The following is a 7,949-nucleotide window of genomic DNA, read 5'->3' as shown; positions in this document are numbered from 1 at the left end:
GAAACTGGTCACGGTGTTTGTTTTTACTTCAGGAAGTCTGTGAGGTTCCCAGAGCAGAGTTGGGGAGTGGGGAGGGTTTCCTGTTGACCATCGGAAGCTTTCACTCCCTTTTGATTCTTACACTTGCGGGAAACTTTTACAAATAATGCAGTAGAACATTTCTAGCCCATCTTCGAAGCAGCCTACAGAGTTCCAGAAGGGGAACATGGTAGATACCAGCACAAGACCTTATGTCACAGAGCATGATGTGCCAACAACTGTGGGAGAGAGAAGGAACACGAAGCTTCTGGTTTTTGAGGAAAGACATGATCTTTCAAGTGGAAGCTTTAGTCCCTCAGGGCACTTCTGAGGCATTTCCACTGAGGACCCCCAGGCCTCTTTCTCTGAGGAAGCTCTTCCCTTGGCCAAGCCTATTTGACTTCACCGGGCGTCCGCTCACTGGTTGTGTGACATAATCCAGAACCACATTTGGCTGCACCTCTTGACCACACGGAAAGGAGTAAGGCGGCCTGAGGCCAAGACGCTGGTTAGGTTGGGAAGGGCCACAAGAATGATGGAAACGGGGCACCTGGGGGGTTCAGTCGGTTAAGTGTCGACTTCGGCTCAGGTCATGATCTCACGGCTCATGAGTTTGAGCCCAGTGTCAGGCTCTGTGCTGACAGCTCGGAGCCTAGAGCCTGCTTCAGATTCTGTATCTCCCTCTCTCTCTGCCCCCCCCCGCCCCCCCTTAAATATAAATAAACTTTTTTTTTTTAATTTAAAAAAAACGAATGATGGAAATACCGGTGAATCCACAGGAGAAATCCAGTTCCGGCTGTTTTACCAAGTGTGGCCCCAAAAGACACATTACGGGTGTCCCCTGGGTGCAGGTTTCTGGGCCACGCTGCAGACGGCAGTGGAGTCTCTAGGAGTCTGGCCCAGGAATTTGCATTTTGCCAAGTTCCCCAAGTGATTCTGAAAGTCCAAGAACCACTGATTACCCTGGGGGGATAAGGGGATAGGCACTGCCTGATATGGCTTCTGAAAGATGGGTAGGACTGACCAGGAAGAGTGTTCCAGCCAGAACCATGGAATGAGGCTAGGAAAGCATAATAGATGTAGGCAACATTTAAGTACCATCTGCCTTGTGCCCTCCTACGTGCATTTCTGTGTATTAATGCATTTAATTCCCATGTCAACCCCGTGATGTGGGTGCTGTTGTTATTCTCCCGTTTTCCAGATGAGGAAGCCAAGGCACAGAAGGGTGAGCAGCAAAGCCAGGATTTGAACCCAGGCAGGGCTGGTATATATGCTGATAGATACAGAGAAATCATAGCAAATGAGTCTGAAAATGTTGGGGCTGATCACAGAAAAGCCTTGAAGGCAAAGTAAACCAAGGTAAGTTTGAACTTCATACAATGAGCAGTGGTAAGCCATTGTTGATTTTTGAGTGAGACAGTAACTTCATCTGCCCCAAACCATGAAGCCCCTATGTGGTCAGCACCGTGCTAGGTGCTGCAGGGGGTTACGGCCAACTTCCAGGGTGGGATAGGTGGCAACTGGCAGGGTCAGTGAATGTCCTGGAAGTTCTGTTTTTTAATGTTTTATTTTTGAGAAAAAGCGTGAGTGGGGGAGGGGCAGAGAGGGAGACAGAATCCGAAGCAGGTTCCAGGCTCCCAGTTGTCAGCACAGAGCCCAACGTGGGGCTTGAACCCACAGATCGTGAGATCATGACCTGAGCTGAAGTCCGAGGCTTAACCGACTGAGCCAGGTACCCCTGTCCTGGAAGTTTTAACTGAAGTCACTCCATAGGCTGTGATTCAGAACATTCTCATGCTCCATCTTTCTCCACCTCCTGGGATAGAGCTGGAAGGTTGTTTGGTTTGGCCAGCAGATCAGGAGCGGACAGCACCAATAACCACTCAGTGTGGGAAACACGCGCCCTCCGCTTGCCTGGTGCCCACCCTGCTCACCCTCCTCTGCCTTGCCCTCAACCCCCCACACTGGAAAGAGCATCCTTTAGATGGCATCCAAAGATCGCTTATTTTTCTAACTAGTTGGTTTTTTTTTTTAATAAAAACAATACAGTCATGATTAAAAAAATTCATTGCCAGAAAAATTAAGTAACAAGATAAAAGTACCCACCCCATCTCCATCCATTCCCCTGCCATAACCAATATGAAATTTCTTGTGTAGCCTTCCAAAATTTTTCTATGTATGTATCACATGTGTGCATGCACCCCATTTCTTTTTACATAAATTGCATCATACCATCTAACTTTCCTTGGATACCATTTTGAACATTTGGTTCTACTCTCTTCTTGAGAATAGCTGCTGGCTTACTACCTCCCTGTATGTATGCATGTACCCTAATTTACCCAGCCTCTCCTCCTGAGGAACAGTTACGGTGGCTCCACTTTTTTTGTTATTATAAACAGCACTGCAGTGGACATCTCCAGGCATAAAGCCCGCTTTGAAGTGATCTGCCCTTCTGGTAATTGCTATAATATGTACTCATCAATTTGGTATATATGGGTTCACCACCAGGTATCTTACCATAAAAATCAACTATTGCCTGAGATTTATTCCATCATCTTAACTCCAGAGTGAGGAAAAGGCATTTTTAACCAAGTACTGAGCAACATAACTTGTGTTCTATCCTGAGTCAGGCACTATGTGGGAAATAGAAGTCTAAGACAAGGGCTCTGTACCCAGGGATGTGGATCTATTAAGAAGACAAAACTGATGGCCAAAATATAAGCCAGAGAATAGCAAAGAGCATTAAGGAATTGTAAGTGAACTGAAGCGGCTCTGAGGCCTGCATGGCCAGAGGGAATTTGAGAACTCCCAGATCAGCTTTGGGCTTGGGCTGTAACAGCTTTAAGCTCCCTTATACCCAGGAAAATGGGAAGGGCCTCCCCAAAGAAAATCAAATCAAAATGATTGTCGTTCTGTTCCCAAATGCTTGCGTTCTGCTCATCTGGGCCCAGGGCTGGTTTATTTCCTTCTGCACAATGTAGGACCCTGCTTTCACTATGTAAGTGGCATTTTCTATTCCTTTGATGTTCCTCTACAGCCCCACAAAGAAACCAGAAAATAAAACTGTCAACAACAAATTCTCTTCCAGCAAGATGGAACCACATAAATCTCCATGATGTTCAAAGACATTGCTTCTTTTCTTCCTGGGAAAAGGTAGGTCTTAAAAGTGCCAGGTGAGATTTGCAGGACAGGGGTGGGGTAGGGGATTGGGAAGAATTTGGTCCCATCTGTTTCTTTAAAACCCACTGATCAGTGATCTTTTAGATTTCTCTTAAGGTAACTTTATTTAAGATAGAAACAAAGCAAAGACCCACTTCCCACCCCTTTCTACAAGCCGCCCTTGGGCCTGTCTTCCTGCCTGGCCAGAGATGACTTACGCAGCCCCCAAGGCCTCTCTGTTCACTTATTTCTGGAGAGTAGACTGAACTATGTTGGGCCAGATATCTCTTGGGACAGTAGTTGGACCTCCAGTGGCTGACTATTGTCTTGAGGCTCCTTCAAACAGCATGACTAGTGCTGAATCAGCCCCAGGATCTCCCAGCCAAGGACCATAAGTCAGCCCATACCGACCCCCTACCCCAGGAATCCGGGCCAACCAAGATGACAGCAGAGGCCTTAAGTAGAACCTGATGCAGGGCAGAGGTTGGTGGCATTCCACCCTCTTGAGACCCATAGCTTTGCTGGGACCAATTCCCAAGAAGCCCTCTCCACACATTTGTGTCCTGCAACATTTTATAACCTGGCCAGGCAGGGAAGCTACTAAAGCTCCACCCATCCAGAACCAGACTTGGAGTAGCAAGATCACTCAGCCTGAATGTTTAGCGATCCAGAGAGAGACAAGGAAGTGCGGACCCCTGCCCTGTCTCCATGTGCCCACTCAAAATGGAGGCCCACATGTAAGGTGCTGCCCACTAGATACCCAGCTTCTCTCATGACAAAGCCGTGCAAAGACCAATGAGTCAGATTCCAGACCATGTAAGTGGCACAGGGACTAAGAGCTTGGGTTCTGTGTTCAAATCCCAGCTATGCCAGCAAGTCTCAGCAAGTCTCTTAGTTTCTACGAGCCTTGGTTTTGCCTGTTTCTTCTATAAAACGGGATCACGCTGTCCACCTCATACAGCCATTGAGAAGATTGGGTAAAAAGGTAGGATTTAGCTTTAGGACTTGAGTGATAAAGTCAAGGACAACAAAAACAAAAATAGTGAGCTCTCCATAAACGGAAGGTTGTCTGTTCTGACTCTACCTTGGGTTCCTTCCTCCATAAACCTGAGGCCTAGGTTTTAGGTTAGCAGAGCCCCAGCTAGCTCTTCCTCTGGCAGCCTCTGCAGGTGGAATGTCTGTTCCCCACCACACCCCTGCTACCATCAGATGGTCCCAGATAAAGTCTCCAAAGGGGGCCTTGCTCTTTAGCAAATGAATGGCCAATTACCATTTATTTTAGGATGGACTTTTAAAAAACAATTCCTGACCTTCCCATCTGTACAGTTTCTAATTATTTATCCTGGTACCTTCCTCCTATGGCAGAAATGCACAGAAACATGCAAATACACACACACACACACACACATACACACACACACACACACATCCTTTGAGAGACTTTCTAAATCCCTAAGCATAATAACCCAAATATTGCATGGCTTTGGAAACAGATTTATCTGTTTTTATCAAAGGCTGCTCCTGCTAACAGATAGCCATCCTAGGTTCAGAAACCCGTCTTGTGCTCCCAGGAGAGGGTCCGCTCAGGCTCCCTTGGGTGGGCTACACAGTCAGAGCCTGCCTCAGTTGCTTTGGGCTTGCAAATGCTCTTTCTAGCCTGCCCCGTATGCCAGGGAGCTGATTTTTGCTTTTGAGCCACACCCTGCAGGCCATTTGCTACTGACAAGGTAGGCCGCCTGGACCCCTGCTGTCTACAAGGGGAGTCTTGGTGCAGTGGATCCTTGGGAGAAAGTGACAAGACAGTATTCCACAGCTCTTGCCTGGAGCACGTGTGTGATCATCCTTTCCATGAGCACCATGCTCCTGGGGTGCTGGTGTGTTCCATGTGGCACCCAAGCTGCCTAACAGCTGCACAGGCCCTTGGTCATTTCAAATCCATTCCCTTAAGTGTGCTCCAAGCAGGCCAAGAAGTGAGAATCTGAGTACTTCTTCGCAACGTGGGAAAGGGTATTTATTTTACTATCATCAACAATGTGGCAAGATCTGGGGACTCAGTATTAAACTAAGCTTGGGGTGCTAGGAAGAGGAGGAGGAGACAGAAAAGTCCCAGCTTCCAAGGGCTCACAGGTCATTTGAGATCAAACCCACACACGGAACCAGGAAACACTCCAAACCATGAACCAAGCCATGTACAATGTAGGACACCATGTCCCACAAAGTCATGGGAGAATGAACACAGCGGTCAAGTCTGATCCTTCACAGAAGTCTCACCATGATGATAGGGTTTCCAACCATTCACTGAGCATTTACCTGGCAAGTGTTGAGGCCTTACGTGGATGATCCCAGTATTCTTCAACAACCCTACGAAATAAACACAATGGTCTCATTTTACAGATAAGAAACTGATGCTCAGAAAGGTTAAGCAACAGAATTTAATGAGTGGCAGAGCTAGGACATGAGCTCAGAATATCTGACCGAACAGCCCTATTCTTATCCACACTGGTATGCTATCTCTTTACACAAAGAAGAATTTTTATCTGAACTTTGCCAGAGAAAAGGCTGGTTGAAAAAAACAAAACAAAACAACAGGCTTCTCTGAGGAAGACTGGGAGAGTGGAGGAAACAGTATTCGCAAAGGCTCAAGAGCTCTGACAAGCCAGATGGGAGCAAAATGTTTGAAAAAGCCAATGGCCAGGCTTCCAGGGACTCACAGAGGAAGATGAATGGGAAATGAGTCTCCTGGGCAGGTACAGTGTTCTGTGTGGGAGGGAAAGGGAGAGAGAGGCTGGAGGCTAATCAACAAGAGCCCCCTTGGGCTGGATATTTGGTTATTTGTGAAGACTTTAGGTAACAAATGGAAACAGGCCAACATAAACCACCCAAGAGTCAAGCTTGGTTCTGAAGGCAAAGCAGCACATTCCCCCTGCGTCAAGAAGGCCCTCGACTTTGACAAAGGAAAGGTGGACCAGGCAACGCATGAAACTGAGGAATCAAAGGAGAGACACACACACACACACACACACACCTGCACCCAGAGCTCCAAAGGGCAATGTGGAGGGCACACACAGAAGAAACACTCCAGCTCGGGCCTTATAATTCAGATTTAAGCCACTCGCGCGCTCAACTGCTGCTTTGTCTGAGATCAGAGAGATTTTGAGCTAGAAGGAACTTCAAGTAACAGTCACCATCTCCTCCTACCCCCACCATCACTTCCAGCTGTCCCAGCCACCCAGCCTACCCCCAACCAAGCCAGGATGTCACTGGACTCGGTCCAGATGGGCTCCAGTTCAGAACCACTAGGGACGGGAGCTTCACAGGACCTCCTCTGGTCAAGGATTCGGATGTTAACCTCATGTATGACAATGAGGCTCTTTCAAACTATTTTTCTCTTTTTCCACACCGCAGGACATAGAGAACAGCTTTCAGCTTAAATCTGTAAGTTTGACATGCTTTTTATAAGATATACACCAATTGTTAAAAGCGGTTATCTCTGCAACACGAGATGGTGGAAGAATTCCTATTTTCATTGTTGCATTTTTTAAAAAGCCCTAATATATTATTTCTGCCCTCTCCTGCAATGAAAGACATGGTATTTTAAAAGCTCCTTGTGGAGCATTATTTAATTGCCTCTCTTCTCCAGGCTAAATCCTTACACTTTTATCCAGAGGTTAACAACTGATTCCTCTGTGGGGCAGACGGGTGGCATAAAGGAGAAGGAAGATGTGGAAGGCAGTGCAGGTGACCCCAGCAAACTGCAGAGAGCATGCCTGGCCGAAAAGCATTCACCTCCCAAACTGGGCTGTGGGCCACCAGCCTGCAACCTCTCCCCACGAGCACTTTTCTCATCCTGTGTTTCTTGGTTTTGCAAGCTTCCTAAATTAGTATGTAGAGCCCCAAAGAGAACATCTTTGGTTTTGGTCATCCAAAGACATGCCATTATCTGTTGTGTCAACAGCAATTTTGGTCTCACGCCAAATACTTGCCAACACACAGGATTTTACACCTGCAAAGTCCGATCAGTCCCCGAGTCCTAGGAGAGGCCACAGGGGCCAAGCAAAGATCCAGGAAAATGTGACTCGCAGACTTTGCTCTGCTCTGGCTCAGGTGCCATGGCAACAGGGCGCCCCATCCTGAGCAGACTGCCCCCGTCACGTGGCGCCCGTTCTGGCAGATTGGGCCACCTCACCAAAGCAGGCTTGCGTCTGTCCAGCTGGCTCAGAGCCACACCCGTAGCTATTGACATGAGTCAAAATCCACCCAGAGGCAGCAGATGGCCGGGCTGGGCTGAGATGTGGGGAGAAACAGGGCTGGCTGGGCTGAGTCAGAGGCAGGGGCTGCAGACAGCTCAGTGGGCACCGACAAGTCACAACATCACTCCCACTACTGCCTGGTCTTTCGCCACGGCTGGGAAGCTAAGAAGAGGTTCAGCATGAACAGAGCTGAAATGATGACAGGCTGATCCCCAGACCTGGAGATAAGATGGCATCGGACAGCCCTGTCCCATTCCTATGGGGTAAGTGATAGAAGCTGCCAGCATCCGGTTCCTGCCGGCACCCCCGGTCACCCTCGGTCGTGAGCAGTGCTGGGCAGAGCCAGTCAAGGTGCCATATGGGGCCAAGACAAGCGTTCCCACTGCCAGAGAACCAGCTCCAAAGCACGAAGTCTACAGCCTCCACCAAGATGAATGGAATGACCAGGGGCTCCTGTGTTTTTGTCATCTTTCGCCCCCACATGGCCCAGGGCTTGGTACACAGCAGGCAACCAGAGGCATC

This window comes from Leopardus geoffroyi, chromosome D2, assembly GCF_018350155.1.
Source record: "Leopardus geoffroyi isolate Oge1 chromosome D2, O.geoffroyi_Oge1_pat1.0, whole genome shotgun sequence".
Classification (NCBI taxonomy): Eukaryota; Metazoa; Chordata; class Mammalia; order Carnivora; family Felidae; genus Leopardus; species Leopardus geoffroyi.
Note: the sequence above shows the minus strand (reverse complement) of the source record.